The sequence below is a fragment of the Hoplias malabaricus genome, chromosome 2, assembly GCF_029633855.1.
Source record: "Hoplias malabaricus isolate fHopMal1 chromosome 2, fHopMal1.hap1, whole genome shotgun sequence".
NCBI classification, from domain to species: Eukaryota; Metazoa; Chordata; class Actinopteri; order Characiformes; family Erythrinidae; genus Hoplias; species Hoplias malabaricus.
In genome coordinates, this window is record NC_089801.1 from 74986850 (window position 1) to 75013408 (window position 26559).

At 46.8% G+C, this 26559-nt stretch overlaps 63 non-coding genes across 63 annotated transcripts; all 63 read right to left on the bottom strand.

The window, feature by feature from the left end:
* Positions 1-55: 55 nt before the first annotated feature.
* On the bottom strand, positions 56-246 carry LOC136688238 (U2 spliceosomal RNA). The gene has a single exon (XR_010800944.1). It is a non-coding gene; the product is annotated as a U2 spliceosomal RNA (small nuclear RNA).
* A 235-nt stretch (positions 247-481) lies between these two features.
* Positions 482-595, bottom strand: LOC136688533 (U5 spliceosomal RNA). Its single transcript, XR_010801226.1, has one exon. It is a non-coding gene; the product is annotated as a U5 spliceosomal RNA (small nuclear RNA).
* A 299-nt stretch (positions 596-894) lies between these two features.
* On the bottom strand, positions 895-1085 carry LOC136688239 (U2 spliceosomal RNA). The gene has a single exon (XR_010800945.1). It is a non-coding gene; the product is annotated as a U2 spliceosomal RNA (small nuclear RNA).
* Positions 1086-1320: 235 nt separating this feature from the next.
* Positions 1321-1434, bottom strand: LOC136688797 (U5 spliceosomal RNA). The gene has a single exon (XR_010801485.1). It is a non-coding gene; the product is annotated as a U5 spliceosomal RNA (small nuclear RNA).
* Positions 1435-1733: 299 nt separating this feature from the next.
* Positions 1734-1924, bottom strand: LOC136688098 (U2 spliceosomal RNA). Its single transcript, XR_010800808.1, has one exon. It is a non-coding gene; the product is annotated as a U2 spliceosomal RNA (small nuclear RNA).
* Positions 1925-2159: 235 nt separating this feature from the next.
* On the bottom strand, positions 2160-2273 carry LOC136688534 (U5 spliceosomal RNA). The gene has a single exon (XR_010801228.1). It is a non-coding gene; the product is annotated as a U5 spliceosomal RNA (small nuclear RNA).
* A 306-nt stretch (positions 2274-2579) lies between these two features.
* On the bottom strand, positions 2580-2770 carry LOC136688099 (U2 spliceosomal RNA). Its single transcript, XR_010800809.1, has one exon. It is a non-coding gene; the product is annotated as a U2 spliceosomal RNA (small nuclear RNA).
* Positions 2771-3005: 235 nt separating this feature from the next.
* Positions 3006-3119, bottom strand: LOC136688535 (U5 spliceosomal RNA). The gene has a single exon (XR_010801229.1). It is a non-coding gene; the product is annotated as a U5 spliceosomal RNA (small nuclear RNA).
* A 299-nt stretch (positions 3120-3418) lies between these two features.
* LOC136688240 (U2 spliceosomal RNA) lies at positions 3419-3609 on the bottom strand. Its single transcript, XR_010800946.1, has one exon. It is a non-coding gene; the product is annotated as a U2 spliceosomal RNA (small nuclear RNA).
* A 235-nt stretch (positions 3610-3844) lies between these two features.
* LOC136688536 (U5 spliceosomal RNA) lies at positions 3845-3958 on the bottom strand. The gene has a single exon (XR_010801230.1). It is a non-coding gene; the product is annotated as a U5 spliceosomal RNA (small nuclear RNA).
* Positions 3959-4257: 299 nt separating this feature from the next.
* LOC136688241 (U2 spliceosomal RNA) lies at positions 4258-4448 on the bottom strand. Its single transcript, XR_010800947.1, has one exon. It is a non-coding gene; the product is annotated as a U2 spliceosomal RNA (small nuclear RNA).
* Positions 4449-4683: 235 nt separating this feature from the next.
* On the bottom strand, positions 4684-4797 carry LOC136688537 (U5 spliceosomal RNA). Its single transcript, XR_010801231.1, has one exon. It is a non-coding gene; the product is annotated as a U5 spliceosomal RNA (small nuclear RNA).
* A 306-nt stretch (positions 4798-5103) lies between these two features.
* Positions 5104-5294, bottom strand: LOC136688242 (U2 spliceosomal RNA). Its single transcript, XR_010800948.1, has one exon. It is a non-coding gene; the product is annotated as a U2 spliceosomal RNA (small nuclear RNA).
* Positions 5295-5529: 235 nt separating this feature from the next.
* Positions 5530-5643, bottom strand: LOC136688538 (U5 spliceosomal RNA). The gene has a single exon (XR_010801232.1). It is a non-coding gene; the product is annotated as a U5 spliceosomal RNA (small nuclear RNA).
* A 306-nt stretch (positions 5644-5949) lies between these two features.
* On the bottom strand, positions 5950-6140 carry LOC136688243 (U2 spliceosomal RNA). The gene has a single exon (XR_010800949.1). It is a non-coding gene; the product is annotated as a U2 spliceosomal RNA (small nuclear RNA).
* Positions 6141-6375: 235 nt separating this feature from the next.
* Positions 6376-6489, bottom strand: LOC136688539 (U5 spliceosomal RNA). Its single transcript, XR_010801234.1, has one exon. It is a non-coding gene; the product is annotated as a U5 spliceosomal RNA (small nuclear RNA).
* Positions 6490-6795: 306 nt separating this feature from the next.
* On the bottom strand, positions 6796-6986 carry LOC136688100 (U2 spliceosomal RNA). Its single transcript, XR_010800810.1, has one exon. It is a non-coding gene; the product is annotated as a U2 spliceosomal RNA (small nuclear RNA).
* Positions 6987-7221: 235 nt separating this feature from the next.
* Positions 7222-7335, bottom strand: LOC136688540 (U5 spliceosomal RNA). Its single transcript, XR_010801235.1, has one exon. It is a non-coding gene; the product is annotated as a U5 spliceosomal RNA (small nuclear RNA).
* Positions 7336-7634: 299 nt separating this feature from the next.
* Positions 7635-7825, bottom strand: LOC136688244 (U2 spliceosomal RNA). Its single transcript, XR_010800950.1, has one exon. It is a non-coding gene; the product is annotated as a U2 spliceosomal RNA (small nuclear RNA).
* Positions 7826-8060: 235 nt separating this feature from the next.
* On the bottom strand, positions 8061-8174 carry LOC136688541 (U5 spliceosomal RNA). Its single transcript, XR_010801236.1, has one exon. It is a non-coding gene; the product is annotated as a U5 spliceosomal RNA (small nuclear RNA).
* Positions 8175-8473: 299 nt separating this feature from the next.
* On the bottom strand, positions 8474-8664 carry LOC136688245 (U2 spliceosomal RNA). The gene has a single exon (XR_010800951.1). It is a non-coding gene; the product is annotated as a U2 spliceosomal RNA (small nuclear RNA).
* Positions 8665-8899: 235 nt separating this feature from the next.
* Positions 8900-9013, bottom strand: LOC136688542 (U5 spliceosomal RNA). Its single transcript, XR_010801237.1, has one exon. It is a non-coding gene; the product is annotated as a U5 spliceosomal RNA (small nuclear RNA).
* Positions 9014-9320: 307 nt separating this feature from the next.
* LOC136688246 (U2 spliceosomal RNA) lies at positions 9321-9511 on the bottom strand. Its single transcript, XR_010800952.1, has one exon. It is a non-coding gene; the product is annotated as a U2 spliceosomal RNA (small nuclear RNA).
* Positions 9512-9746: 235 nt separating this feature from the next.
* On the bottom strand, positions 9747-9860 carry LOC136688543 (U5 spliceosomal RNA). Its single transcript, XR_010801238.1, has one exon. It is a non-coding gene; the product is annotated as a U5 spliceosomal RNA (small nuclear RNA).
* Positions 9861-10168: 308 nt separating this feature from the next.
* LOC136688247 (U2 spliceosomal RNA) lies at positions 10169-10359 on the bottom strand. The gene has a single exon (XR_010800953.1). It is a non-coding gene; the product is annotated as a U2 spliceosomal RNA (small nuclear RNA).
* Positions 10360-10594: 235 nt separating this feature from the next.
* On the bottom strand, positions 10595-10708 carry LOC136688544 (U5 spliceosomal RNA). Its single transcript, XR_010801239.1, has one exon. It is a non-coding gene; the product is annotated as a U5 spliceosomal RNA (small nuclear RNA).
* Positions 10709-11013: 305 nt separating this feature from the next.
* On the bottom strand, positions 11014-11204 carry LOC136688248 (U2 spliceosomal RNA). The gene has a single exon (XR_010800954.1). It is a non-coding gene; the product is annotated as a U2 spliceosomal RNA (small nuclear RNA).
* A 235-nt stretch (positions 11205-11439) lies between these two features.
* LOC136688545 (U5 spliceosomal RNA) lies at positions 11440-11553 on the bottom strand. Its single transcript, XR_010801240.1, has one exon. It is a non-coding gene; the product is annotated as a U5 spliceosomal RNA (small nuclear RNA).
* A 299-nt stretch (positions 11554-11852) lies between these two features.
* On the bottom strand, positions 11853-12043 carry LOC136688249 (U2 spliceosomal RNA). The gene has a single exon (XR_010800955.1). It is a non-coding gene; the product is annotated as a U2 spliceosomal RNA (small nuclear RNA).
* Positions 12044-12278: 235 nt separating this feature from the next.
* LOC136688546 (U5 spliceosomal RNA) lies at positions 12279-12392 on the bottom strand. Its single transcript, XR_010801241.1, has one exon. It is a non-coding gene; the product is annotated as a U5 spliceosomal RNA (small nuclear RNA).
* A 299-nt stretch (positions 12393-12691) lies between these two features.
* On the bottom strand, positions 12692-12882 carry LOC136688250 (U2 spliceosomal RNA). The gene has a single exon (XR_010800956.1). It is a non-coding gene; the product is annotated as a U2 spliceosomal RNA (small nuclear RNA).
* Positions 12883-13117: 235 nt separating this feature from the next.
* LOC136688547 (U5 spliceosomal RNA) lies at positions 13118-13231 on the bottom strand. Its single transcript, XR_010801242.1, has one exon. It is a non-coding gene; the product is annotated as a U5 spliceosomal RNA (small nuclear RNA).
* Positions 13232-13539: 308 nt separating this feature from the next.
* Positions 13540-13730, bottom strand: LOC136688251 (U2 spliceosomal RNA). Its single transcript, XR_010800958.1, has one exon. It is a non-coding gene; the product is annotated as a U2 spliceosomal RNA (small nuclear RNA).
* Positions 13731-13965: 235 nt separating this feature from the next.
* Positions 13966-14079, bottom strand: LOC136688548 (U5 spliceosomal RNA). The gene has a single exon (XR_010801243.1). It is a non-coding gene; the product is annotated as a U5 spliceosomal RNA (small nuclear RNA).
* Positions 14080-14385: 306 nt separating this feature from the next.
* Positions 14386-14576, bottom strand: LOC136688225 (U2 spliceosomal RNA). Its single transcript, XR_010800931.1, has one exon. It is a non-coding gene; the product is annotated as a U2 spliceosomal RNA (small nuclear RNA).
* Positions 14577-14811: 235 nt separating this feature from the next.
* Positions 14812-14925, bottom strand: LOC136688549 (U5 spliceosomal RNA). Its single transcript, XR_010801244.1, has one exon. It is a non-coding gene; the product is annotated as a U5 spliceosomal RNA (small nuclear RNA).
* Positions 14926-15231: 306 nt separating this feature from the next.
* On the bottom strand, positions 15232-15422 carry LOC136688226 (U2 spliceosomal RNA). Its single transcript, XR_010800932.1, has one exon. It is a non-coding gene; the product is annotated as a U2 spliceosomal RNA (small nuclear RNA).
* A 235-nt stretch (positions 15423-15657) lies between these two features.
* On the bottom strand, positions 15658-15771 carry LOC136688550 (U5 spliceosomal RNA). Its single transcript, XR_010801245.1, has one exon. It is a non-coding gene; the product is annotated as a U5 spliceosomal RNA (small nuclear RNA).
* A 307-nt stretch (positions 15772-16078) lies between these two features.
* Positions 16079-16269, bottom strand: LOC136688101 (U2 spliceosomal RNA). The gene has a single exon (XR_010800811.1). It is a non-coding gene; the product is annotated as a U2 spliceosomal RNA (small nuclear RNA).
* A 235-nt stretch (positions 16270-16504) lies between these two features.
* On the bottom strand, positions 16505-16618 carry LOC136688551 (U5 spliceosomal RNA). Its single transcript, XR_010801246.1, has one exon. It is a non-coding gene; the product is annotated as a U5 spliceosomal RNA (small nuclear RNA).
* Positions 16619-16923: 305 nt separating this feature from the next.
* Positions 16924-17114, bottom strand: LOC136688209 (U2 spliceosomal RNA). Its single transcript, XR_010800916.1, has one exon. It is a non-coding gene; the product is annotated as a U2 spliceosomal RNA (small nuclear RNA).
* A 235-nt stretch (positions 17115-17349) lies between these two features.
* LOC136688552 (U5 spliceosomal RNA) lies at positions 17350-17463 on the bottom strand. Its single transcript, XR_010801247.1, has one exon. It is a non-coding gene; the product is annotated as a U5 spliceosomal RNA (small nuclear RNA).
* A 299-nt stretch (positions 17464-17762) lies between these two features.
* LOC136688252 (U2 spliceosomal RNA) lies at positions 17763-17953 on the bottom strand. The gene has a single exon (XR_010800959.1). It is a non-coding gene; the product is annotated as a U2 spliceosomal RNA (small nuclear RNA).
* A 235-nt stretch (positions 17954-18188) lies between these two features.
* Positions 18189-18302, bottom strand: LOC136688437 (U5 spliceosomal RNA). The gene has a single exon (XR_010801128.1). It is a non-coding gene; the product is annotated as a U5 spliceosomal RNA (small nuclear RNA).
* A 307-nt stretch (positions 18303-18609) lies between these two features.
* LOC136688253 (U2 spliceosomal RNA) lies at positions 18610-18800 on the bottom strand. The gene has a single exon (XR_010800960.1). It is a non-coding gene; the product is annotated as a U2 spliceosomal RNA (small nuclear RNA).
* Positions 18801-19035: 235 nt separating this feature from the next.
* Positions 19036-19149, bottom strand: LOC136688553 (U5 spliceosomal RNA). Its single transcript, XR_010801248.1, has one exon. It is a non-coding gene; the product is annotated as a U5 spliceosomal RNA (small nuclear RNA).
* Positions 19150-19454: 305 nt separating this feature from the next.
* Positions 19455-19645, bottom strand: LOC136688102 (U2 spliceosomal RNA). Its single transcript, XR_010800812.1, has one exon. It is a non-coding gene; the product is annotated as a U2 spliceosomal RNA (small nuclear RNA).
* Positions 19646-19880: 235 nt separating this feature from the next.
* On the bottom strand, positions 19881-19994 carry LOC136688555 (U5 spliceosomal RNA). Its single transcript, XR_010801249.1, has one exon. It is a non-coding gene; the product is annotated as a U5 spliceosomal RNA (small nuclear RNA).
* Positions 19995-20293: 299 nt separating this feature from the next.
* LOC136688254 (U2 spliceosomal RNA) lies at positions 20294-20484 on the bottom strand. The gene has a single exon (XR_010800961.1). It is a non-coding gene; the product is annotated as a U2 spliceosomal RNA (small nuclear RNA).
* A 235-nt stretch (positions 20485-20719) lies between these two features.
* LOC136688556 (U5 spliceosomal RNA) lies at positions 20720-20833 on the bottom strand. The gene has a single exon (XR_010801250.1). It is a non-coding gene; the product is annotated as a U5 spliceosomal RNA (small nuclear RNA).
* Positions 20834-21138: 305 nt separating this feature from the next.
* LOC136688210 (U2 spliceosomal RNA) lies at positions 21139-21329 on the bottom strand. Its single transcript, XR_010800917.1, has one exon. It is a non-coding gene; the product is annotated as a U2 spliceosomal RNA (small nuclear RNA).
* Positions 21330-21564: 235 nt separating this feature from the next.
* On the bottom strand, positions 21565-21678 carry LOC136688557 (U5 spliceosomal RNA). The gene has a single exon (XR_010801251.1). It is a non-coding gene; the product is annotated as a U5 spliceosomal RNA (small nuclear RNA).
* Positions 21679-21976: 298 nt separating this feature from the next.
* LOC136688255 (U2 spliceosomal RNA) lies at positions 21977-22167 on the bottom strand. The gene has a single exon (XR_010800962.1). It is a non-coding gene; the product is annotated as a U2 spliceosomal RNA (small nuclear RNA).
* A 235-nt stretch (positions 22168-22402) lies between these two features.
* Positions 22403-22516, bottom strand: LOC136688438 (U5 spliceosomal RNA). The gene has a single exon (XR_010801129.1). It is a non-coding gene; the product is annotated as a U5 spliceosomal RNA (small nuclear RNA).
* A 306-nt stretch (positions 22517-22822) lies between these two features.
* Positions 22823-23013, bottom strand: LOC136688103 (U2 spliceosomal RNA). Its single transcript, XR_010800813.1, has one exon. It is a non-coding gene; the product is annotated as a U2 spliceosomal RNA (small nuclear RNA).
* Positions 23014-23248: 235 nt separating this feature from the next.
* LOC136688558 (U5 spliceosomal RNA) lies at positions 23249-23362 on the bottom strand. The gene has a single exon (XR_010801252.1). It is a non-coding gene; the product is annotated as a U5 spliceosomal RNA (small nuclear RNA).
* Positions 23363-23670: 308 nt separating this feature from the next.
* LOC136688256 (U2 spliceosomal RNA) lies at positions 23671-23861 on the bottom strand. The gene has a single exon (XR_010800963.1). It is a non-coding gene; the product is annotated as a U2 spliceosomal RNA (small nuclear RNA).
* Positions 23862-24096: 235 nt separating this feature from the next.
* Positions 24097-24210, bottom strand: LOC136688559 (U5 spliceosomal RNA). The gene has a single exon (XR_010801253.1). It is a non-coding gene; the product is annotated as a U5 spliceosomal RNA (small nuclear RNA).
* Positions 24211-24509: 299 nt separating this feature from the next.
* On the bottom strand, positions 24510-24700 carry LOC136688257 (U2 spliceosomal RNA). Its single transcript, XR_010800964.1, has one exon. It is a non-coding gene; the product is annotated as a U2 spliceosomal RNA (small nuclear RNA).
* Positions 24701-24935: 235 nt separating this feature from the next.
* LOC136688560 (U5 spliceosomal RNA) lies at positions 24936-25049 on the bottom strand. The gene has a single exon (XR_010801254.1). It is a non-coding gene; the product is annotated as a U5 spliceosomal RNA (small nuclear RNA).
* Positions 25050-25357: 308 nt separating this feature from the next.
* LOC136688258 (U2 spliceosomal RNA) lies at positions 25358-25548 on the bottom strand. Its single transcript, XR_010800965.1, has one exon. It is a non-coding gene; the product is annotated as a U2 spliceosomal RNA (small nuclear RNA).
* A 235-nt stretch (positions 25549-25783) lies between these two features.
* LOC136688561 (U5 spliceosomal RNA) lies at positions 25784-25897 on the bottom strand. The gene has a single exon (XR_010801255.1). It is a non-coding gene; the product is annotated as a U5 spliceosomal RNA (small nuclear RNA).
* A 305-nt stretch (positions 25898-26202) lies between these two features.
* On the bottom strand, positions 26203-26393 carry LOC136688259 (U2 spliceosomal RNA). Its single transcript, XR_010800966.1, has one exon. It is a non-coding gene; the product is annotated as a U2 spliceosomal RNA (small nuclear RNA).
* Between the last annotated feature and the right edge of the window lie 166 nt (positions 26394-26559).

The window sequence follows — 26559 nt, forward strand, 5'->3', positions numbered from 1 at the left end:
TCATAAAGCCGTACCCATGTCCTAACTTATTTCTTTCTGACTTTTAACCAGTTTAAGGAGGTGCACCGTTCCCAGAAGTACTGCAATACCGGGTCGATGCGTGGAGCGGACGGAGCAAGCCCCTCTTCCGTCTCCCTGCTCAAAAAATCAATTTAATATGTAGTCCTCGTATAGAGGACGTATCAGATATTAAACTGATAAGAACAGATACTACGCTTGATCTTAGCCAAAAGGCCGAGAAGCGATAACCGGAAAGGCCCGGCCGGCCCGGAGCACCCTGCCGCAAACCAGCAACTACTGGAGGGTATTTAAACCTGGTCGTCAGACCTTGACCCCTCCCACTCAGACACCACCACCACACCGGAGGCTCCTCCCACCAAGAACTGCAAACAGAAGCTAAGAGCTGCTGCTACAGGAACTTGTGGCAAGGCGTGCTCCAAAGACGGCTGTCGCTCTGTCATTATACAGGAAGAAAATGTGTAGCTCTGCAGCAACAGAGCCTTCAAAAATACACAAAACTCGTCAACGTTCCCCTCCACGGAAATCTTTAGTAAAAGGCGAAAGATTTGTACGTGACTGAAGAGAAACCCGAGATATGACGGCTAACGGCAGGCCTTCCGCTCCTCTGCTGGAGGTCTAAGACTCTTGCGGAGGGTGCAGACTGAACAAAGGTCAGGGTGGGATAATCTGTGCATAAATTAACACGCCAATTAGAGGTCAACACAGACGAGAAAAACATGAGATCATAGATTTGTATTTAAAAAAAAAAAAAAAAAGAAGAAAAATGGAGGGAAAACCATGAAACAGATTAAAAAGAGAACAGCCTCGAGAAGGCAACATCATAAAGCCGTACCCATGTCCTAACTTATTTCTTTCTGACTTTTAACCAGTTTAAGGAGGTGCACCGTTCCCAGAAGTACTGCAATACCGGGTCGATGCGTGGAGCGGACGGAGCAAGCCCCTCTTCCGTCTCCCTGCTCAAAAAATCAATTTAATATGTAGTCCTCGTATAGAGGACGTATCAGATATTAAACTGATAAGAACAGATACTACGCTTGATCTTAGCCAAAAGGCCGAGAAGCGATAACCGGAAAGGCCCGGCCGGCCCGGAGCACCCTGCCGCAAACCAGCAACTACTGGAGGGTATTTAAACCTGGTCGTCAGACCTTGACCCCTCCCACTCAGACACCACCACCACACCGGAGGCTCCTCCCACCAAGAACTGCAAACAGAAGCTAAGAGCTGCTGCTACAGGAACTTGTGGCAAGGCGTGCTCCAAAGACGGCTGTCGCTCTGTCATTATACAGGAAGAAAATGTGTAACTCTGCAGCAACAGAGCCTTCAAAAATACACAAAACTCGTCAACGTTCCCCTCCACGGAAATCTTTAGTAAAAGGCGAAAGATTTGTACGTGACTGAAGAGAAACCCGAGATATGACGGCTAACGGCAGGCCTTCCGCTCCTCTGCTGGAGGTCTAAGACTCTTGCGGAGGGTGCAGACTGAACAAAGGTCAGGGTGGGATAATCTGTGCATAAATTAACACGCCAATTAGAGGTCAACACAGACGAGAAAAACATGAGATCATAGATTTGTATTTAAAAAAAAAAAAAAAAAGAAGAAAAATGGAGGGAAAACCATGAAACAGATTAAAAAGAGAACAGCCTCGAGAAGGCAACATCATAAAGCCGTACCCATGTCCTAACTTATTTCTTTCTGACTTTTAACCAGTTTAAGGAGGTGCACCGTTCCCAGAAGTACTGCAATACCGGGTCGATGCGTGGAGCGGACGGAGCAAGCCCCTCTTCCGTCTCCCTGCTCAAAAAATCAATTTAATATGTAGTCCTCGTATAGAGGACGTATCAGATATTAAACTGATAAGAACAGATACTACACTTGATCTTAGCCAAAAGGCCGAGAAGCGATAACCGGAAAGGCCCGGCCGGCCCGGAGCACCCTGCCGCAAACCAGCAACTACTGGAGGGTATTTAAACCTGGTCGTCAGACCTTGACCCCTCCCACTCAGACACCACCACCACACCGGAGGCTCCTCCCACCAAGAACTGCAAACAGAAGCTAAGAGCTGCTGCTACAGGAACTTGTGGCAAGGCGTGCTCCAAAGACGGCTGTCGCTCTGTCATTATACAGGAAGAAAATGTGTAGCTCTGCAGCAACAGAGCCTTCAAAAATACACAAAACTCGTCAACGTTCCCCTCCACGGAAATCTTTAGTAAAAGGCGAAAGATTTGTACGTGACTGAAGAGAAACCCGAGATATGACGGCTAACGGCAGGCCTTCCGCTCCTCTGCTGGAGGTCTAAGACTCTTGCGGAGGGTGCAGACTGAACAAAGGTCAGGGTGGGATAATCTGTGCATAAATTAACACGCCAATTAGAGGTCAACACAGACGAGAAAAACATGAGATCATAGATTTGTATTTAAAAAAAAAAAAAAAAAAAAAAAAAAAGAAAAATGGAGGGAAAACCATGAAACAGATTAAAAAGAGAACAGCCTCGAGAAGGCAACATCATAAAGCCGTACCCATGTCCTAACTTATTTCTTTCTGACTTTTAACCAGTTTAAGGAGGTGCACCGTTCCCAGAAGTACTGCAATACCGGGTCGATGCGTGGAGCGGACGGAGCAAGCCCCTCTTCCGTCTCCCTGCTCAAAAAATCAATTTAATATGTAGTCCTCGTATAGAGGACGTATCAGATATTAAACTGATAAGAACAGATACTACACTTGATCTTAGCCAAAAGGCCGAGAAGCGATAACCGGAAAGGCCCGGCCGGCCCGGAGCACCCTGCCGCAAACCAGCAACTACTGGAGGGTATTTAAACCTGGTCGTCAGACCTTGACCCCTCCCACTCAGACACCACCACCACACCGGAGGCTCCTCCCACCAAGAACTGCAAACAGAAGCTAAGAGCTGCTGCTACAGGAACTTGTGGCAAGGCGTGCTCCAAAGACGGCTGTCGCTCTGTCATTATACAGGAAGAAAATGTGTAGCTCTGCAGCAACAGAGCCTTCAAAAATACACAAAACTCGTCAACGTTCCCCTCCACGGAAATCTTTAGTAAAAGGCGAAAGATTTGTACGTGACTGAAGAGAAACCCGAGATATGACGGCTAACGGCAGGCCTTCCGCTCCTCTGCTGGAGGTCTAAGACTCTTGCGGAGGGTGCAGACTGAACAAAGGTCAGGGTGGGATAATCTGTGCATAAATTAACACGCCAATTAGAGGTCAACACAGACGAGAAAAACATGAGATCATAGATTTGTATTTAAAAAAAAAAAAAAAAAGAAGAAAAATGGAGGGAAAACCATGAAACAGATTAAAAAGAGAACAGCCTCGAGAAGGCAACATCATAAAGCCGTACCCATGTCCTAACTTATTTCTTTCTGACTTTTAACCAGTTTAAGGAGGTGCACCGTTCCCAGAAGTACTGCAATACCGGGTCGATGCGTGGAGCGGACGGAGCAAGCCCCTCTTCCGTCTCCCTGCTCAAAAAATCAATTTAATATGTAGTCCTCGTATAGAGGACGTATCAGATATTAAACTGATAAGAACAGATACTACGCTTGATCTTAGCCAAAAGGCCGAGAAGCGATAACCGGAAAGGCCCGGCCGGCCCGGAGCACCCTGCCGCAAACCAGCAACTACTGGAGGGTATTTAAACCTGGTCGTCAGACCTTGACCCCTCCCACTCAGACACCACCACCACACCGGAGGCTCCTCCCACCAAGAACTGCAAACAGAAGCTAAGAGCTGCTGCTACAGGAACTTGTGGCAAGGCGTGCTCCAAAGACGGCTGTCGCTCTGTCATTATACAGGAAGAAAATGTGTAGCTCTGCAGCAACAGAGCCTTCAAAAATACACAAAACTCGTCAACGTTCCCCTCCACGGAAATCTTTAGTAAAAGGCGAAAGATTTGTACGTGACTGAAGAGAAACCCGAGATATGACGGCTAACGGCAGGCCTTCCGCTCCTCTGCTGGAGGTCTAAGACTCTTGCGGAGGGTGCAGACTGAACAAAGGTCAGGGTGGGATAATCTGTGCATAAATTAACACGCCAATTAGAGGTCAACACAGACGAGAAAAACATGAGATCATAGATTTGTATTTAAAAAAAAAAAAAAAAAGAAGAAAAATGGAGGGAAAACCATGAAACAGATTAAAAAGAGAACAGCCTCGAGAAGGCAACATCATAAAGCCGTACCCATGTCCTAACTTATTTCTTTCTGACTTTTAACCAGTTTAAGGAGGTGCACCGTTCCCAGAAGTACTGCAATACCGGGTCGATGCGTGGAGCGGACGGAGCAAGCCCCTCTTCCGTCTCCCTGCTCAAAAAATCAATTTAATATGTAGTCCTCGTATAGAGGACGTATCAGATATTAAACTGATAAGAACAGATACTACGCTTGATCTTAGCCAAAAGGCCGAGAAGCGATAACCGGAAAGGCCCGGCCGGCCCGGAGCACCCTGCCGCAAACCAGCAACTACTGGAGGGTATTTAAACCTGGTCGTCAGACCTTGACCCCTCCCACTCAGACACCACCACCACACCGGAGGCTCCTCCCACCAAGAACTGCAAACAGAAGCTAAGAGCTGCTGCTACAGGAACTTGTGGCAAGGCGTGCTCCAAAGACGGCTGTCGCTCTGTCATTATACAGGAAGAAAATGTGTAGCTCTGCAGCAACAGAGCCTTCAAAAATACACAAAACTCGTCAACGTTCCCCTCCACGGAAATCTTTAGTAAAAGGCGAAAGATTTGTACGTGACTGAAGAGAAACCCGAGATATGACGGCTAACGGCAGGCCTTCCGCTCCTCTGCTGGAGGTCTAAGACTCTTGCGGAGGGTGCAGACTGAACAAAGGTCAGGGTGGGATAATCTGTGCATAAATTAACACGCCAATTAGAGGTCAACACAGACGAGAAAAACATGAGATCATAGATTTGTATTTAAAAAAAAAAAAAAAAAAAAAAAAGAAGAAAAATGGAGGGAAAACCATGAAACAGATTAAAAAGAGAACAGCCTCGAGAAGGCAACATCATAAAGCCGTACCCATGTCCTAACTTATTTCTTTCTGACTTTTAACCAGTTTAAGGAGGTGCACCGTTCCCAGAAGTACTGCAATACCGGGTCGATGCGTGGAGCGGACGGAGCAAGCCCCTCTTCCGTCTCCCTGCTCAAAAAATCAATTTAATATGTAGTCCTCGTATAGAGGACGTATCAGATATTAAACTGATAAGAACAGATACTACGCTTGATCTTAGCCAAAAGGCCGAGAAGCGATAACCGGAAAGGCCCGGCCGGCCCGGAGCACCCTGCCGCAAACCAGCAACTACTGGAGGGTATTTAAACCTGGTCGTCAGACCTTGACCCCTCCCACTCAGACACCACCACCACACCGGAGGCTCCTCCCACCAAGAACTGCAAACAGAAGCTAAGAGCTGCTGCTACAGGAACTTGTTGCAAGGCGTGCTCCAAAGACGGCTGTCGCTCTGTCATTATACAGGAAGAAAATGTGTAGCTCTGCAGCAACAGAGCCTTCAAAAATACACAAAACTCGTCAACGTTCCCCTCCACGGAAATCTTTAGTAAAAGGCGAAAGATTTGTACGTGACTGAAGAGAAACCCGAGATATGACGGCTAACGGCAGGCCTTCCGCTCCTCTGCTGGAGGTCTAAGACTCTTGCGGAGGGTGCAGACTGAACAAAGGTCAGGGTGGGATAATCTGTGCATAAATTAACACGCCAATTAGAGGTCAACACAGACGAGAAAAACATGAGATCATAGATTTGTATTTAAAAAAAAAAAAAAAAAAAAAAAAGAAGAAAAATGGAGGGAAAACCATGAAACAGATTAAAAAGAGAACAGCCTCGAGAAGGCAACATCATAAAGCCGTACCCATGTCCTAACTTATTTCTTTCTGACTTTTAACCAGTTTAAGGAGGTGCACCGTTCCCAGAAGTACTGCAATACCGGGTCGATGCGTGGAGCGGACGGAGCAAGCCCCTCTTCCGTCTCCCTGCTCAAAAAATCAATTTAATATGTAGTCCTCGTATAGAGGACGTATCAGATATTAAACTGATAAGAACAGATACTACGCTTGATCTTAGCCAAAAGGCCGAGAAGCGATAACCGGAAAGGCCCGGCCGGCCCGGAGCACCCTGCCGCAAACCAGCAACTACTGGAGGGTATTTAAACCTGGTCGTCAGACCTTGACCCCTCCCACTCAGACACCACCACCACACCGGAGGCTCCTCCCACCAAGAACTGCAAACAGAAGCTAAGAGCTGCTGCTACAGGAACTTGTGGCAAGGCGTGCTCCAAAGACGGCTGTCGCTCTGTCATTATACAGGAAGAAAATGTGTAGCTCTGCAGCAACAGAGCCTTCAAAAATACACAAAACTCGTCAACGTTCCCCTCCACGGAAATCTTTAGTAAAAGGCGAAAGATTTGTACGTGACTGAAGAGAAACCCGAGATATGACGGCTAACGGCAGGCCTTCCGCTCCTCTGCTGGAGGTCTAAGACTCTTGCGGAGGGTGCAGACTGAACAAAGGTCAGGGTGGGATAATCTGTGCATAAATTAACACGCCAATTAGAGGTCAACACAGACGAGAAAAACATGAGATCATAGATTTGTATTTAAAAAAAAAAAAAAAAAAAAAAAAAAAGAAAAATGGAGGGAAAACCATGAAACAGATTAAAAAGAGAACAGCCTCGAGAAGGCAACATCATAAAGCCGTACCCATGTCCTAACTTATTTCTTTCTGACTTTTAACCAGTTTAAGGAGGTGCACCGTTCCCAGAAGTACTGCAATACCGGGTCGATGCGTGGAGCGGACGGAGCAAGCCCCTCTTCCGTCTCCCTGCTCAAAAAATCAATTTAATATGTAGTCCTCGTATAGAGGACGTATCAGATATTAAACTGATAAGAACAGATACTACACTTGATCTTAGCCAAAAGGCCGAGAAGCGATAACCGGAAAGGCCCGGCCGGCCCGGAGCACCCTGCCGCAAACCAGCAACTACTGGAGGGTATTTAAACCTGGTCGTCAGACCTTGACCCCTCCCACTCAGACACCACCACCACACCGGAGGCTCCTCCCACCAAGAACTGCAAACAGAAGCTAAGAGCTGCTGCTACAGGAACTTGTGGCAAGGCGTGCTCCAAAGACGGCTGTCGCTCTGTCATTATACAGGAAGAAAATGTGTAGCTCTGCAGCAACAGAGCCTTCAAAAATACACAAAACTCGTCAACGTTCCCCTCCACGGAAATCTTTAGTAAAAGGCGAAAGATTTGTACGTGACTGAAGAGAAACCCGAGATATGACGGCTAACGGCAGGCCTTCCGCTCCTCTGCTGGAGGTCTAAGACTCTTGCGGAGGGTGCAGACTGAACAAAGGTCAGGGTGGGATAATCTGTGCATAAATTAACACGCCAATTAGAGGTCAACACAGACGAGAAAAACATGAGATCATAGATTTGTATTTAAAAAAAAAAAAAAAAAGAAGAAAAATGGAGGGAAAACCATGAAACAGATTAAAAAGAGAACAGCCTCGAGAAGGCAACATCATAAAGCCGTACCCATGTCCTAACTTATTTCTTTCTGACTTTTAACCAGTTTAAGGAGGTGCACCGTTCCCAGAAGTACTGCAATACCGGGTCGATGCGTGGAGCGGACGGAGCAAGCCCCTCTTCCGTCTCCCTGCTCAAAAAATCAATTTAATATGTAGTCCTCGTATAGAGGACGTATCAGATATTAAACTGATAAGAACAGATACTACGCTTGATCTTAGCCAAAAGGCCGAGAAGCGATAACCGGAAAGGCCCGGCCGGCCCGGAGCACCCTGCCGCAAACCAGCAACTACTGGAGGGTATTTAAACCTGGTCGTCAGACCTTGACCCCTCCCACTCAGACACCACCACCACACCGGAGGCTCCTCCCACCAAGAACTGCAAACAGAAGCTAAGAGCTGCTGCTACAGGAACTTGTGGCAAGGCGTGCTCCAAAGACGGCTGTCGCTCTGTCATTATACAGGAAGAAAATGTGTAGCTCTGCAGCAACAGAGCCTTCAAAAATACACAAAACTCGTCAACGTTCCCCTCCACGGAAATCTTTAGTAAAAGGCGAAAGATTTGTACGTGACTGAAGAGAAACCCGAGATATGACGGCTAACGGCAGGCCTTCCGCTCCTCTGCTGGAGGTCTAAGACTCTTGCGGAGGGTGCAGACTGAACAAAGGTCAGGGTGGGATAATCTGTGCATAAATTAACACGCCAATTAGAGGTCAACACAGACGAGAAAAACATGAGATCATAGATTTGTATTTAAAAAAAAAAAAAAAAAGAAGAAAAATGGAGGGAAAACCATGAAACAGATTAAAAAGAGAACAGCCTCGAGAAGGCAACATCATAAAGCCGTACCCATGTCCTAACTTATTTCTTTCTGACTTTTAACCAGTTTAAGGAGGTGCACCGTTCCCAGAAGTACTGCAATACCGGGTCGATGCGTGGAGCGGACGGAGCAAGCCCCTCTTCCGTCTCCCTGCTCAAAAAATCAATTTAATATGTAGTCCTCGTATAGAGGACGTATCAGATATTAAACTGATAAGAACAGATACTACGCTTGATCTTAGCCAAAAGGCCGAGAAGCGATAACCGGAAAGGCCCGGCCGGCCCGGAGCACCCTGCCGCAAACCAGCAACTACTGGAGGGTATTTAAACCTGGTCGTCAGACCTTGACCCCTCCCACTCAGACACCACCACCACACCGGAGGCTCCTCCCACCAAGAACTGCAAACAGAAGCTAAGAGCTGCTGCTACAGGAACTTGTGGCAAGGCGTGCTCCAAAGACGGCTGTCGCTCTGTCATTATACAGGAAGAAAATGTGTAGCTCTGCAGCAACAGAGCCTTCAAAAATACACAAAACTCGTCAACGTTCCCCTCCACGGAAATCTTTAGTAAAAGGCGAAAGATTTGTACGTGACTGAAGAGAAACCCGAGATATGACGGCTAACGGCAGGCCTTCCGCTCCTCTGCTGGAGGTCTAAGACTCTTGCGGAGGGTGCAGACTGAACAAAGGTCAGGGTGGGATAATCTGTGCATAAATTAACACGCCAATTAGAGGTCAACACAGACGAGAAAAACATGAGATCATAGATTTGTATTTAAAAAAAAAAAAAAAAAAAAAAAAAGAAGAAAAATGGAGGGAAAACCATGAAACAGATTAAAAAGAGAACAGCCTCGAGAAGGCAACATCATAAAGCCGTACCCATGTCCTAACTTATTTCTTTCTGACTTTTAACCAGTTTAAGGAGGTGCACCGTTCCCAGAAGTACTGCAATACCGGGTCGATGCGTGGAGCGGACGGAGCAAGCCCCTCTTCCGTCTCCCTGCTCAAAAAATCAATTTAATATGTAGTCCTCGTATAGAGGACGTATCAGATATTAAACTGATAAGAACAGATACTACGCTTGATCTTAGCCAAAAGGCCGAGAAGCGATAACCGGAAAGGCCCGGCCGGCCCGGAGCACCCTGCCGCAAACCAGCAACTACTGGAGGGTATTTAAACCTGGTCGTCAGACCTTGACCCCTCCCACTCAGACACCACCACCACACCGGAGGCTCCTCCCACCAAGAACTGCAAACAGAAGCTAAGAGCTGCTGCTACAGGAACTTGTGGCAAGGCGTGCTCCAAAGACGGCTGTCGCTCTGTCATTATACAGGAAGAAAATGTGTAGCTCTGCAGCAACAGAGCCTTCAAAAATACACAAAACTCGTCAACGTTCCCCTCCACGGAAATCTTTAGTAAAAGGCGAAAGATTTGTACGTGACTGAAGAGAAACCCGAGATATGACGGCTAACGGCAGGCCTTCCGCTCCTCTGCTGGAGGTCTAAGACTCTTGCGGAGGGTGCAGACTGAACAAAGGTCAGGGTGGGATAATCTGTGCATAAATTAACACGCCAATTAGAGGTCAACACAGACGAGAAAAACATGAGATCATAGATTTGTATTTAAAAAAAAAAAAAAAAAAAAAAAAAAGAAGAAAAATGGAGGGAAAACCATGAAACAGATTAAAAAGAGAACAGCCTCGAGAAGGCAACATCATAAAGCCGTACCCATGTCCTAACTTATTTCTTTCTGACTTTTAACCAGTTTAAGGAGGTGCACCGTTCCCAGAAGTACTGCAATACCGGGTCGATGCGTGGAGCGGACGGAGCAAGCCCCTCTTCCGTCTCCCTGCTCAAAAAATCAATTTAATATGTAGTCCTCGTATAGAGGACGTATCAGATATTAAACTGATAAGAACAGATACTACGCTTGATCTTAGCCAAAAGGCCGAGAAGCGATAACCGGAAAGGCCCGGCCGGCCCGGAGCACCCTGCCGCAAACCAGCAACTACTGGAGGGTATTTAAACCTGGTCGTCAGACCTTGACCCCTCCCACTCAGACACCACCACCACACCGGAGGCTCCTCCCACCAAGAACTGCAAACAGAAGCTAAGAGCTGCTGCTACAGGAACTTGTGGCAAGGCGTGCTCCAAAGACGGCTGTCGCTCTGTCATTATACAGGAAGAAAACGTGTAGCTCTGCAGCAACAGAGCCTTCAAAAATACACAAAACTCGTCAACGTTCCCCTCCACGGAAATCTTTAGTAAAAGGCGAAAGATTTGTACGTGACTGAAGAGAAACCCGAGATATGACGGCTAACGGCAGGCCTTCCGCTCCTCTGCTGGAGGTCTAAGACTCTTGCGGAGGGTGCAGACTGAACAAAGGTCAGGGTGGGATAATCTGTGCATAAATTAACACGCCAATTAGAGGTCAACACAGACGAGAAAAACATGAGATCATAGATTTGTATTTAAAAAAAAAAAAAAAAAAAAAAAGAAGAAAAATGGAGGGAAAACCATGAAACAGATTAAAAAGAGAACAGCCTCGAGAAGGCAACATCATAAAGCCGTACCCATGTCCTAACTTATTTCTTTCTGACTTTTAACCAGTTTAAGGAGGTGCACCGTTCCCAGAAGTACTGCAATACCGGGTCGATGCGTGGAGCGGACGGAGCAAGCCCCTCTTCCGTCTCCCTGCTCAAAAAATCAATTTAATATGTAGTCCTCGTATAGAGGACGTATCAGATATTAAACTGATAAGAACAGATACTACGCTTGATCTTAGCCAAAAGGCCGAGAAGCGATAACCGGAAAGGCCCGGCCGGCCCGGAGCACCCTGCCGCAAACCAGCAACTACTGGAGGGTATTTAAACCTGGTCGTCAGACCTTGACCCCTCCCACTCAGACACCACCACCACACCGGAGGCTCCTCCCACCAAGAACTGCAAACAGAAGCTAAGAGCTGCTGCTACAGGAACTTGTGGCAAGGCGTGCTCCAAAGACGGCTGTCGCTCTGTCATTATACAGGAAGAAAATGTGTAGCTCTGCAGCAACAGAGCCTTCAAAAATACACAAAACTCGTCAACGTTCCCCTCCACGGAAATCTTTAGTAAAAGGCGAAAGATTTGTACGTGACTGAAGAGAAACCCGAGATATGACGGCTAACGGCAGGCCTTCCGCTCCTCTGCTGGAGGTCTAAGACTCTTGCGGAGGGTGCAGACTGAACAAAGGTCAGGGTGGGATAATCTGTGCATAAATTAACACGCCAATTAGAGGTCAACACAGACGAGAAAAACATGAGATCATAGATTTGTATTTAAAAAAAAAAAAAAAAAGAAGAAAAATGGAGGGAAAACCATGAAACAGATTAAAAAGAGAACAGCCTCGAGAAGGCAACATCATAAAGCCGTACCCATGTCCTAACTTATTTCTTTCTGACTTTTAACCAGTTTAAGGAGGTGCACCGTTCCCAGAAGTACTGCAATACCGGGTCGATGCGTGGAGCGGACGGAGCAAGCCCCTCTTCCGTCTCCCTGCTCAAAAAATCAATTTAATATGTAGTCCTCGTATAGAGGACGTATCAGATATTAAACTGATAAGAACAGATACTACGCTTGATCTTAGCCAAAAGGCCGAGAAGCGATAACCGGAAAGGCCCGGCCGGCCCGGAGCACCCTGCCGCAAACCAGCAACTACTGGAGGGTATTTAAACCTGGTCGTCAGACCTTGACCCCTCCCACTCAGACACCACCACCACACCGGAGGCTCCTCCCACCAAGAACTGCAAACAGAAGCTAAGAGCTGCTGCTACAGGAACTTGTGGCAAGGCGTGCTCCAAAGACGGCTGTCGCTCTGTCATTATACAGGAAGAAAATGTGTAGCTCTGCAGCAACAGAGCCTTCAAAAATACACAAAACTCGTCAACGTTCCCCTCCACGGAAATCTTTAGTAAAAGGCGAAAGATTTGTACGTGACTGAAGAGAAACCCGAGATATGACGGCTAACGGCAGGCCTTCCGCTCCTCTGCTGGAGGTCTAAGACTCTTGCGGAGGGTGCAGACTGAACAAAGGTCAGGGTGGGATAATCTGTGCATAAATTAACACGCCAATTAGAGGTCAACACAGACGAGAAAAACATGAGATCATAGATTTGTATTTAAAAAAAAAAAAAAAAAGAAGAAAAATGGAGGGAAAACCATGAAACAGATTAAAAAGAGAACAGCCTCGAGAAGGCAACATCATAAAGCCGTACCCATGTCCTAACTTATTTCTTTCTGACTTTTAACCAGTTTAAGGAGGTGCACCGTTCCCAGAAGTACTGCAATACCGGGTCGATGCGTGGAGCGGACGGAGCAAGCCCCTCTTCCGTCTCCCTGCTCAAAAAATCAATTTAATATGTAGTCCTCGTATAGAGGACGTATCAGATATTAAACTGATAAGAACAGATACTACGCTTGATCTTAGCCAAAAGGCCGAGAAGCGATAACCGGAAAGGCCCGGCCGGCCCGGAGCACCCTGCCGCAAACCAGCAACTACTGGAGGGTATTTAAACCTGGTCGTCAGACCTTGACCCCTCCCACTCAGACACCACCACCACACCGGAGGCTCCTCCCACCAAGAACTGCAAACAGAAGCTAAGAGCTGCTGCTACAGGAACTTGTGGCAAGGCGTGCTCCAAAGACGGCTGTCGCTCTGTCATTATACAGGAAGAAAATGTGTAGCTCTGCAGCAACAGAGCCTTCAAAAATACACAAAACTCGTCAACGTTCCCCTCCACGGAAATCTTTAGTAAAAGGCGAAAGATTTGTACGTGACTGAAGAGAAACCCGAGATATGACGGCTAACGGCAGGCCTTCCGCTCCTCTGCTGGAGGTCTAAGACTCTTGCGGAGGGTGCAGACTGAACAAAGGTCAGGGTGGGATAATCTGTGCATAAATTAACACGCCAATTAGAGGTCAACACAGACGAGAAAAACATGAGATCATAGATTTGTATTTAAAAAAAAAAAAAAAAAAAAAAAAAAGAAGAAAAATGGAGGGAAAACCATGAAACAGATTAAAAAGAGAACAGCCTCGAGAAGGCAACATCATAAAGCCGTACCCATGTCCTAACTTATTTCTTTCTGACTTTTAACCAGTTTAAGGAGGTGCACCGTTCCCAGAAGTACTGCAATACCGGGTCGATGCGTGGAGCGGACGGAGCAAGCCCCTCTTCCGTCTCCCTGCTCAAAAAATCAATTTAATATGTAGTCCTCGTATAGAGGACGTATCAGATATTAAACTGATAAGAACAGATACTACGCTTGATCTTAGCCAAAAGGCCGAGAAGCGATAACCGGAAAGGCCCGGCCGGCCCGGAGCACCCTGCCGCAAACCAGCAACTACTGGAGGGTATTTAAACCTGGTCGTCAGACCTTGACCCCTCCCACTCAGACACCACCACCACACCGGAGGCTCCTCCCACCAAGAACTGCAAACAGAAGCTAAGAGCTGCTGCTACAGGAACTTGTGGCAAGGCGTGCTCCAAAGACGGCTGTCGCTCTGTCATTATACAGGAAGAAAACGTGTAGCTCTGCAGCAACAGAGCCTTCAAAAATACACAAAACTCGTCAACGTTCCCCTCCACGGAAATCTTTAGTAAAAGGCGAAAGATTTGTACGTGACTGAAGAGAAACCCGAGATATGACGGCTAACGGCAGGCCTTCCGCTCCTCTGCTGGAGGTCTAAGACTCTTGCGGAGGGTGCAGACTGAACAAAGGTCAGGGTGGGATAATCTGTGCATAAATTAACACGCCAATTAGAGGTCAACACAGACGAGAAAAACATGAGATCATAGATTTGTATTTAAAAAAAAAAAAAAAAAAAAAAAAGAAGAAAAATGGAGGGAAAACCATGAAACAGATTAAAAAGAGAACAGCCTCGAGAAGGCAACATCATAAAGCCGTACCCATGTCCTAACTTATTTCTTTCTGACTTTTAACCAGTTTAAGGAGGTGCACCGTTCCCAGAAGTACTGCAATACCGGGTCGATGCGTGGAGCGGACGGAGCAAGCCCCTCTTCCGTCTCCCTGCTCAAAAAATCAATTTAATATGTAGTCCTCGTATAGAGGACGTATCAGATATTAAACTGATAAGAACAGATACTACACTTGATCTTAGCCAAAAGGCCGAGAAGCGACAACCGGAAAGGCCCGGCCGGCCCGGAGCACCCTGCCGCAAACCAGCAACTACTGGAGGGTATTTAAACCTGGTCGTCAGACCTTGACCCCTCCCACTCAGACACCACCACCACACCGGAGGCTCCTCCCACCAAGAACTGCAAACAGAAGCTAAGAGCTGCTGCTACAGGAACTTGTGGCAAGGCGTGCTCCAAAGACGGCTGTCGCTCTGTCATTATACAGGAAGAAAACGTGTAGCTCTGCAGCAACAGAGCCTTCAAAAATACACAAAACTCGTCAACGTTCCCCTCCACGGAAATCTTTAGTAAAAGGCGAAAGATTTGTACGTGACTGAAGAGAAACCCGAGATATGACGGCTAACGGCAGGCCTTCCGCTCCTCTGCTGGAGGTCTAAGACTCTTGCGGAGGGTGCAGACTGAACAAAGGTCAGGGTGGGATAATCTGTGCATAAATTAACACGCCAATTAGAGGTCAACACAGACGAGAAAAACATGAGATCATAGATTTGTATTTAAAAAAAAAAAAAAAAAAAAAAAAGAAGAAAAATGGAGGGAAAACCATGAAACAGATTAAAAAGAGAACAGCCTCGAGAAGGCAACATCATAAAGCCGTACCCATGTCCTAACTTATTTCTTTCTGACTTTTAACCAGTTTAAGGAGGTGCACCGTTCCCAGAAGTACTGCAATACCGGGTCGATGCGTGGAGCGGACGGAGCAAGCCCCTCTTCCGTCTCCCTGCTCAAAAAATCAATTTAATATGTAGTCCTCGTATAGAGGACGTATCAGATATTAAACTGATAAGAACAGATACTACACTTGATCTTAGCCAAAAGGCCGAGAAGCGACAACCGGAAAGGCCCGGCCGGCCCGGAGCACCCTGCCGCAAACCAGCAACTACTGGAGGGTATTTAAACCTGGTCGTCAGACCTTGACCCCTCCCACTCAGACACCACCACCACACCGGAGGCTCCTCCCACCAAGAACTGCAAACAGAAGCTAAGAGCTGCTGCTACAGGAACTTGTGGCAAGGCGTGCTCCAAAGACGGCTGTCGCTCTGTCATTATACAGGAAGAAAACGTGTAGCTCTGCAGCAACAGAGCCTTCAAAAATACACAAAACTCGTCAACGTTCCCCTCCACGGAAATCTTTAGTAAAAGGCGAAAGATTTGTACGTGACTGAAGAGAAACCCGAGATATGACGGCTAACGGCAGGCCTTCCGCTCCTCTGCTGGAGGTCTAAGACTCTTGCGGAGGGTGCAGACTGAACAAAGGTCAGGGTGGGATAATCTGTGCATAAATTAACACGCCAATTAGAGGTCAACACAGACGAGAAAAACATGAGATCATAGATTTGTATTTAAAAAAAAAAAAAAAAAAAAAAAAAGAAGAAAAATGGAGGGAAAACCATGAAACAGATTAAAAAGAGAACAGCCTCGAGAAGGCAACATCATAAAGCCGTACCCATGTCCTAACTTATTTCTTTCTGACTTTTAACCAGTTTAAGGAGGTGCACCGTTCCCAGAAGTACTGCAATACCGGGTCGATGCGTGGAGCGGACGGAGCAAGCCCCTCTTCCGTCTCCCTGCTCAAAAAATCAATTTAATATGTAGTCCTCGTATAGAGGACGTATCAGATATTAAACTGATAAGAACAGATACTACACTTGATCTTAGCCAAAAGGCCGAGAAGCGATAACCGGAAAGGCCCGGCCGGCCCGGAGCACCCTGCCGCAAACCAGCAACTACTGGAGGGTATTTAAACCTGGTCGTCAGACCTTGACCCCTCCCACTCAGACACCACCACCACACCGGAGGCTCCTCCCACCAAGAACTGCAAACAGAAGCTAAGAGCTGCTGCTACAGGAACTTGTGGCAAGGCGTGCTCCAAAGACGGCTGTCGCTCTGTCATTATACAGGAAGAAAATGTGTAGCTCTGCAGCAACAGAGCCTTCAAAAATACACAAAACTCGTCAACGTTCCCCTCCACGGAAATCTTTAGTAAAAGGCGAAAGATTTGTACGTGACTGAAGAGAAACCCGAGATATGACGGCTAACGGCAGGCCTTCCGCTCCTCTGCTGGAGGTCTAAGACTCTTGCGGAGGGTGCAGACTGAACAAAGGTCAGGGTGGGATAATCTGTGCATAAATTAACACGCCAATTAGAGGTCAACACAGACGAGAAAAACATGAGATCATAGATTTGTATTTAAAAAAAAAAAAAAAAAAAAAAAAAAGAAAAATGGAGGGAAAACCATGAAACAGATTAAAAAGAGAACAGCCTCGAGAAGGCAACATCATAAAGCCGTACCCATGTCCTAACTTATTTCTTTCTGACTTTTAACCAGTTTAAGGAGGTGCACCGTTCCCAGAAGTACTGCAATACCGGGTCGATGCGTGGAGCAGACGGAGCAAGCCCCTCTTCCGTCTCCCTGCTCAAAAAATCAATTTAATATGTAGTCCTCGTATAGAGGACGTATCAGATATTAAACTGATAAGAACAGATACTACACTTGATCTTAGCCAAAAGGCCGAGAAGCGATAACCGGAAAGGCCCGGCCGGCCCGGAGCACCCTGCCGCAAACCAGCAACTACTGGAGGGTATTTAAACCTGGTCGTCAGACCTTGACCCCTCCCACTCAGACACCACCACCACACCGGAGGCTCCTCCCACCAAGAACTGCAAACAGAAGCTAAGAGCTGCTGCTACAGGAACTTGTGGCAAGGCGTGCTCCAAAGACGGCTGTCGCTCTGTCATTATACAGGAAGAAAATGTGTAGCTCTGCAGCAACAGAGCCTTCAAAAATACACAAAACTCGTCAACGTTCCCCTCCACGGAAATCTTTAGTAAAAGGCGAAAGATTTGTACGTGACTGAAGAGAAACCCGAGATATGACGGCTAACGGCAGGCCTTCCGCTCCTCTGCTGGAGGTCTAAGACTCTTGCGGAGGGTGCAGACTGAACAAAGGTCAGGGTGGGATAATCTGTGCATAAATTAACACGCCAATTAGAGGTCAACACAGACGAGAAAAACATGAGATCATAGATTTGTATTTAAAAAAAAAAAAAAAAAGAAGAAAAATGGAGGGAAAACCATGAAACAGATTAAAAAGAGAACAGCCTCGAGAAGGCAACATCATAAAGCCGTACCCATGTCCTAACTTATTTCTTTCTGACTTTTAACCAGTTTAAGGAGGTGCACCGTTCCCAGAAGTACTGCAATACCGGGTCGATGCGTGGAGCGGACGGAGCAAGCCCCTCTTCCGTCTCCCTGCTCAAAAAATCAATTTAATATGTAGTCCTCGTATAGAGGACGTATCAGATATTAAACTGATAAGAACAGATACTACGCTTGATCTTAGCCAAAAGGCCGAGAAGCGATAACCGGAAAGGCCCGGCCGGCCCGGAGCACCCTGCCGCAAACCAGCAACTACTGGAGGGTATTTAAACCTGGTCGTCAGACCTTGACCCCTCCCACTCAGACACCACCACCACACCGGAGGCTCCTCCCACCAAGAACTGCAAACAGAAGCTAAGAGCTGCTGCTACAGGAACTTGTGGCAAGGCGTGCTCCAAAGACGGCTGTCGCTCTGTCATTATACAGGAAGAAAATGTGTAGCTCTGCAGCAACAGAGCCTTCAAAAATACACAAAACTCGTCAACGTTCCCCTCCACGGAAATCTTTAGTAAAAGGCGAAAGATTTGTACGTGACTGAAGAGAAACCCGAGATATGACGGCTAACAGCAGGCCTTCCGCTCCTCTGCTGGAGGTCTAAGACTCTTGCGGAGGGTGCAGACTGAACAAAGGTCAGGGTGGGATAATCTGTGCATAAATTAACACGCCAATTAGAGGTCAACACAGACGAGAAAAACATGAGATCATAGATTTGTATTTAAAAAAAAAAAAAAAAAAAAAAAAAGAAGAAAAATGGAGGGAAAACCATGAAACAGATTAAAAAGAGAACAGCCTCGAGAAGGCAACATCATAAAGCCGTACCCATGTCCTAACTTATTTCTTTCTGACTTTTAACCAGTTTAAGGAGGTGCACCGTTCCCAGAAGTACTGCAATACCGGGTCGATGCGTGGAGCGGACGGAGCAAGCCCCTCTTCCGTCTCCCTGCTCAAAAAATCAATTTAATATGTAGTCCTCGTATAGAGGACGTATCAGATATTAAACTGATAAGAACAGATACTACGCTTGATCTTAGCCAAAAGGCCGAGAAGCGATAACCGGAAAGGCCCGGCCGGCCCGGAGCACCCTGCCGCAAACCAGCAACTACTGGAGGGTATTTAAACCTGGTCGTCAGACCTTGACCCCTCCCACTCAGACACCACCACCACACCGGAGGCTCCTCCCACCAAGAACTGCAAACAGAAGCTAAGAGCTGCTGCTACAGGAACTTGTGGCAAGGCGTGCTCCAAAGACGGCTGTCGCTCTGTCATTATACAGGAAGAAAATGTGTAGCTCTGCAGCAACAGAGCCTTCAAAAATACACAAAACTCGTCAACGTTCCCCTCCACGGAAATCTTTAGTAAAAGGCGAAAGATTTGTACGTGACTGAAGAGAAACCCGAGATATGACGGCTAACGGCAGGCCTTCCGCTCCTCTGCTGGAGGTCTAAGACTCTTGCGGAGGGTGCAGACTGAACAAAGGTCAGGGTGGGATAATCTGTGCATAAATTAACACGCCAATTAGAGGTCAACACAGACGAGAAAAACATGAGATCATAGATTTGTATTTAAAAAAAAAAAAAAAAAAAAAAAGAAGAAAAATGGAGGGAAAACCATGAAACAGATTAAAAAGAGAACAGCCTCGAGAAGGCAACATCATAAAGCCGTACCCATGTCCTAACTTATTTCTTTCTGACTTTTAACCAGTTTAAGGAGGTGCACCGTTCCCAGAAGTACTGCAATACCGGGTCGATGCGTGGAGCGGACGGAGCAAGCCCCTCTTCCGTCTCCCTGCTCAAAAAATCAATTTAATATGTAGTCCTCGTATAGAGGACGTATCAGATATTAAACTGATAAGAACAGATACTACACTTGATCTTAGCCAAAAGGCCGAGAAGCGATAACCGGAAAGGCCCGGCCGGCCCGGAGCACCCTGCCGCAAACCAGCAACTACTGGAGGGTATTTAAACCTGGTCGTCAGACCTTGACCCCTCCCACTCAGACACCACCACCACACCGGAGGCTCCTCCCACCAAGAACTGCAAACAGAAGCTAAGAGCTGCTGCTACAGGAACTTGTGGCAAGGCGTGCTCCAAAGACGGCTGTCGCTCTGTCATTATACAGGAAGAAAATGTGTAGCTCTGCAGCAACAGAGCCTTCAAAAATACACAAAACTCGTCAACGTTCCCCTCCACGGAAATCTTTAGTAAAAGGCGAAAGATTTGTACGTGACTGAAGAGAAACCCGAGATATGACGGCTAACGGCAGGCCTTCCGCTCCTCTGCTGGAGGTCTAAGACTCTTGCGGAGGGTGCAGACTGAACAAAGGTCAGGGTGGGATAATCTGTGCATAAATTAACACGCCAATTAGAGGTCAACACAGACGAGAAAAACATGAGATCATAGATTTGTATTTAAAAAAAAAAAAAAAAAGAAGAAAAATGGAGGAAAAACCATGAAACAGATTAAAAAGAGAACAGCCTCGAGAAGGCAACATCATAAAGCCGTACCCATGTCCTAACTTATTTCTTTCTGACTTTTAACCAGTTTAAGGAGGTGCACCGTTCCCAGAAGTACTGCAATACCGGGTCGATGCGTGGAGCGGACGGAGCAAGCCCCTCTTCCGTCTCCCTGCTCAAAAAATCAATTTAATATGTAGTCCTCGTATAGAGGACGTATCAGATATTAAACTGATAAGAACAGATACTACGCTTGATCTTAGCCAAAAGGCCGAGAAGCGATAACCGGAAAGGCCCGGCCGGCCCGGAGCACCCTGCCGCAAACCAGCAACTACTGGAGGGTATTTAAACCTGGTCGTCAGACCTTGACCCCTCCCACTCAGACACCACCACCACACCGGAGGCTCCTCCCACCAAGAACTGCAAACAGAAGCTAAGAGCTGCTGCTACAGGAACTTGTGGCAAGGCGTGCTCCAAAGACGGCTGTCGCTCTGTCATTATACAGGAAGAAAATGTGTAGCTCTGCAGCAACAGAGCCTTCAAAAATACACAAAACTCGTCAACGTTCCCCTCCACGGAAATCTTTAGTAAAAGGCGAAAGATTTGTACGTGACTGAAGAGAAACCCGAGATATGACGGCTAACGGCAGGCCTTCCGCTCCTCTGCTGGAGGTCTAAGACTCTTGCGGAGGGTGCAGACTGAACAAAGGTCAGGGTGGGATAATCTGTGCATAAATTAACACGCCAATTAGAGGTCAACACAGACGAGAAAAACATGAGATCATAGATTTGTATTTAAAAAAAAAAAAAAAAAAAAAAAAAAGAAAAATGGAGGGAAAACCATGAAACAGATTAAAAAGAGAACAGCCTCGAGAAGGCAACATCATAAAGCCGTACCCATGTCCTAACTTATTTCTTTCTGACTTTTAACCAGTTTAAGGAGGTGCACCGTTCCCAGAAGTACTGCAATACCGGGTCGATGCGTGGAGCAGACGGAGCAAGCCCCTCTTCCGTCTCCCTGCTCAAAAAATCAATTTAATATGTAGTCCTCGTATAGAGGACGTATCAGATATTAAACTGATAAGAACAGATACTACACTTGATCTTAGCCAAAAGGCCGAGAAGCGATAACCGGAAAGGCCCGGCCGGCCCGGAGCACCCTGCCGCAAACCAGCAACTACTGGAGGGTATTTAAACCTGGTCGTCAGACCTTGACCCCTCCCACTCAGACACCACCACCACACCGGAGGCTCCTCCCACCAAGAACTGCAAACAGAAGCTAAGAGCTGCTGCTACAGGAACTTGTGGCAAGGCGTGCTCCAAAGACGGCTGTCGCTGTGTCATTATACAGGAAGAAAATGTGTAGCTCTGCAGCAACAGAGCCTTCAAAAATACACAAAACTCGTCAACGTTCCCCTCCACGGAAATCTTTAGTAAAAGGCGAAAGATTTGTACGTGACTGAAGAGAAACCCGAGATATGACGGCTAACGGCAGGCCTTCCGCTCCTCTGCTGGAGGTCTAAGACTCTTGCGGAGGGTGCAGACTGAACAAAGGTCAGGGTGGGATAATCTGTGCATAAATTAACACGCCAATTAGAGGTCAACACAGACGAGAAAAACATGAGATCATAGATTTGTATTTAAAAAAAAAAAAAAAAGAAGAAAAATGGAGGGAAAACCATGAAACAGATTAAAAAGAGAACAGCCTCGAGAAGGCAACATCATAAAGCCGTACCCATGTCCTAACTTATTTCTTTCTGACTTTTAACCAGTTTAAGGAGGTGCACCGTTCCCAGAAGTACTGCAATACCGGGTCGATGCGTGGAGCGGACGGAGCAAGCCCCTCTTCCGTCTCCCTGCTCAAAAAATCAATTTAATATGTAGTCCTCGTATAGAGGACGTATCAGATATTAAACTGATAAGAACAGATACTACGCTTGATCTTAGCCAAAAGGCCGAGAAGCGATAACCGGAAAGGCCCGGCCGGCCCGGAGCACCCTGCCGCAAACCAGCAACTACTGGAGGGTATTTAAACCTGGTCGTCAGACCTTGACCCCTCCCACTCAGACACCACCACCACACCGGAGGCTCCTCCCACCAAGAACTGCAAACAGAAGCTAAGAGCTGCTGCTACAGGAACTTGTGGCAAGGCGTGCTCCAAAGACGGCTGTCGCTCTGTCATTATACAGGAAGAAAATGTGTAGCTCTGCAGCAACAGAGCCTTCAAAAATACACAAAACTCGTCAACGTTCCCCTCCACGGAAATCTTTAGTAAAAGGCGAAAGATTTGTACGTGACTGAAGAGAAACCCGAGATATGACGGCTAACAGCAGGCCTTCCGCTCCTCTGCTGGAGGTCTAAGACTCTTGCGGAGGGTGCAGACTGAACAAAGGTCAGGGTGGGATAATCTGTGCATAAATTAACACGCCAATTAGAGGTCAACACAGACGAGAAAAACATGAGATCATAGATTTGTATTTAAAAAAAAAAAAAAAAAAAAAAAAGAAGAAAAATGGAGGGAAAACCATGAAACAGATTAAAAAGAGAACAGCCTCGAGAAGGCAACATCATAAAGCCGTACCCATGTCCTAACTTATTTCTTTCTGACTTTTAACCAGTTTAAGGAGGTGCACCGTTCCCAGAAGTACTGCAATACCGGGTCGATGCGTGGAGCGGACGGAGCAAGCCCCTCTTCCGTCTCCCTGCTCAAAAAATCAATTTAATATGTAGTCCTCGTATAGAGGACGTATCAGATATTAAACTGATAAGAACAGATACTACACTTGATCTTAGCCAAAAGGCCGAGAAGCGATAACCGGAAAGGCCCGGCCGGCCCGGAGCACCCTGCCGCAAACCAGCAACTACTGGAGGGTATTTAAACCTGGTCGTCAGACCTTGACCCCTCCCACTCAGACACCACCACCACACCGGAGGCTCCTCCCACCAAGAACTGCAAACAGAAGCTAAGAGCTGCTGCTACAGGAACTTGTGGCAAGGCGTGCTCCAAAGACGGCTGTCGCTCTGTCATTATACAGGAAGAAAATGTGTAGCTCTGCAGCAACAGAGCCTTCAAAAATACACAAAACTCGTCAACGTTCCCCTCCACGGAAATCTTTAGTAAAAGGCGAAAGATTTGTACGTGACTGAAGAGAAACCCGAGATATGACGGCTAACGGCAGGCCTTCCGCTCCTCTGCTGGAGGTCTAAGACTCTTGCGGAGGGTGCAGACTGAACAAAGGTCAGGGTGGGATAATCTGTGCATAAATTAACACGCCAATTAGAGGTCAACACAGACGAGAAAAACATGAGATCATAGATTTGTATTTAAAAAAAAAAAAAAAAAAAAAAAAAAGAAGAAAAATGGAGGGAAAACCATGAAACAGATTAAAAAGAGAACAGCCTCGAGAAGGCAACATCATAAAGCCGTACCCATGTCCTAACTTATTTCTTTCTGACTTTTAACCAGTTTAAGGAGGTGCACCGTTCCCAGAAGTACTGCAATACCGGGTCGATGCGTGGAGCGGACGGAGCAAGCCCCTCTTCCGTCTCCCTGCTCAAAAAATCAATTTAATATGTAGTCCTCGTATAGAGGACGTATCAGATATTAAACTGATAAGAACAGATACTACGCTTGATCTTAGCCAAAAGGCCGAGAAGCGATAACCGGAAAGGCCCGGCCGGCCCGGAGCACCCTGCCGCAAACCAGCAACTACTGGAGGGTATTTAAACCTGGTCGTCAGACCTTGACCCCTCCCACTCAGACACCACCACCACACCGGAGGCTCCTCCCACCAAGAACTGCAAACAGAAGCTAAGAGCTGCTGCTACAGGAACTTGTGGCAAGGCGTGCTCCAAAGACGGCTGTCGCTCTGTCATTATACAGGAAGAAAATGTGTAGCTCTGCAGCAACAGAGCCTTCAAAAATACACAAAACTCGTCAACGTTCCCCTCCACGGAAATCTTTAGTAAAAGGCGAAAGATTTGTACGTGACTGAAGAGAAACCCGAGATATGACGGCTAACGGCAGGCCTTCCGCTCCTCTGCTGGAGGTCTAAGACTCTTGCGGAGGGTGCAGACTGAACAAAGGTCAGGGTGGGATAATCTGTGCATAAATTAACACGCCAATTAGAGGTCAACACAGACGAGAAAAACATGAGATCATAGATTTGTATTTAAAAAAAAAAAAAAAAAGAAGAAAAATGGAGGAAAAACCATGAAACAGATTAAAAAGAGAACAGCCTCGAGAAGGCAACATCATAAAGCCGTACCCATGTCCTAACTTATTTCTTTCTGACTTTTAACCAGTTTAAGGAGGTGCACCGTTCCCAGAAGTACTGCAATACCGGGTCGATGCGTGGAGCGGACGGAGCAAGCCCCTCTTCCGTCTCCCTGCTCAAAAAATCAATTTAATATGTAGTCCTCGTATAGAGGACGTATCAGATATTAAACTGATAAGAACAGATACTACGCTTGATCTTAGCCAAAAGGCCGAGAAGCGATAACCGGAAAGGCCCGGCCGGCCCGGAGCACCCTGCCGCAAACCAGCAACTACTGGAGGGTATTTAAACCTGGTCGTCAGACCTTGACCCCTCCCACTCAGACACCACCACCACACCGGAGGCTCCTCCCACCAAGAACTGCAAACAGAAGCTAAGAGCTGCTGCTACAGGAACTTGTGGCAAGGCGTGCTCCAAAGACGGCTGTCGCTCTGTCATTATACAGGAAGAAAATGTGTAGCTCTGCAGCAACAGAGCCTTCAAAAATACACAAAACTCGTCAACGTTCCCCTCCACGGAAATCTTTAGTAAAAGGCGAAAGATTTGTACGTGACTGAAGAGAAACCCGAGATATGACGGCTAACGGCAGGCCTTCCGCTCCTCTGCTGGAGGTCTAAGACTCTTGCGGAGGGTGCAGACTGAACAAAGGTCAGGGTGGGATAATCTGTGCATAAATTAACACGCCAATTAGAGGTCAACACAGACGAGAAAAACATGAGATCATAGATTTGTATTTAAAAAAAAAAAAAAAAAAAAAAAAAAGAAGAAAAATGGAGGGAAAACCATGAAACAGATTAAAAAGAGAACAGCCTCGAGAAGGCAACATCATAAAGCCGTACCCATGTCCTAACTTATTTCTTTCTGACTTTTAACCAGTTTAAGGAGGTGCACCGTTCCCAGAAGTACTGCAATACCGGGTCGATGCGTGGAGCGGACGGAGCAAGCCCCTCTTCCGTCTCCCTGCTCAAAAAATCAATTTAATATGTAGTCCTCGTATAGAGGACGTATCAGATATTAAACTGATAAGAACAGATACTACGCTTGATCTTAGCCAAAAGGCCGAGAAGCGATAACCGGAAAGGCCCGGCCGGCCCGGAGCACCCTGCCGCAAACCAGCAACTACTGGAGGGTATTTAAACCTGGTCGTCAGACCTTGACCCCTCCCACTCAGACACCACCACCACACCGGAGGCTCCTCCCACCAAGAACTGCAAACAGAAGCTAAGAGCTGCTGCTACAGGAACTTGTGGCAAGGCGTGCTCCAAAGACGGCTGTCGCTCTGTCATTATACAGGAAGAAAATGTGTAGCTCTGCAGCAACAGAGCCTTCAAAAATACACAAAACTCGTCAACGTTCCCCTCCACGGAAATCTTTAGTAAAAGGCGAAAGATTTGTACGTGACTGAAGAGAAACCCGAGATATGACGGCTAACGGCAGGCCTTCCGCTCCTCTGCTGGAGGTCTAAGACTCTTGCGGAGGGTGCAGACTGAACAAAGGTCAGGGTGGGATAATCTGTGCATAAATTAACACGCCAATTAGAGGTCAACACAGACGAGAAAAACATGAGATCATAGATTTGTATTTAAAAAAAAAAAAAAAAAAAAAAAGAAGAAAAATGGAGGGAAAACCATGAAACAGATTAAAAAGAGAACAGCCTCGAGAAGGCAACATCATAAAGCCGTACCCATGTCCTAACTTATTTCTTTCTGACTTTTAACCAGTTTAAGGAGGTGCACCGTTCCCAGAAGTACTGCAATACCGGGTCGATGCGTGGAGCGGACGGAGCAAGCCCCTCTTCCGTCTCCCTGCTCAAAAAATCAATTTAATATGTAGTCCTCGTATAGAGGACGTATCAGATATTAAACTGATAAGAACAGATACTACGCTTGATCTTAGCCAAAAGGCCGAGAAGCGATAACCGGAAAGGCCCGGCCGGCCCGGAGCACCCTGCCGCAAACCAGCAACTACTGGAGGGTATTTAAACCTGGTCGTCAGACCTTGACCCCTCCCACTCAGACACCACCACCACACCGGAGGCTCCTCCCACCAAGAACTGCAAACAGAAGCTAAGAGCTGCTGCTA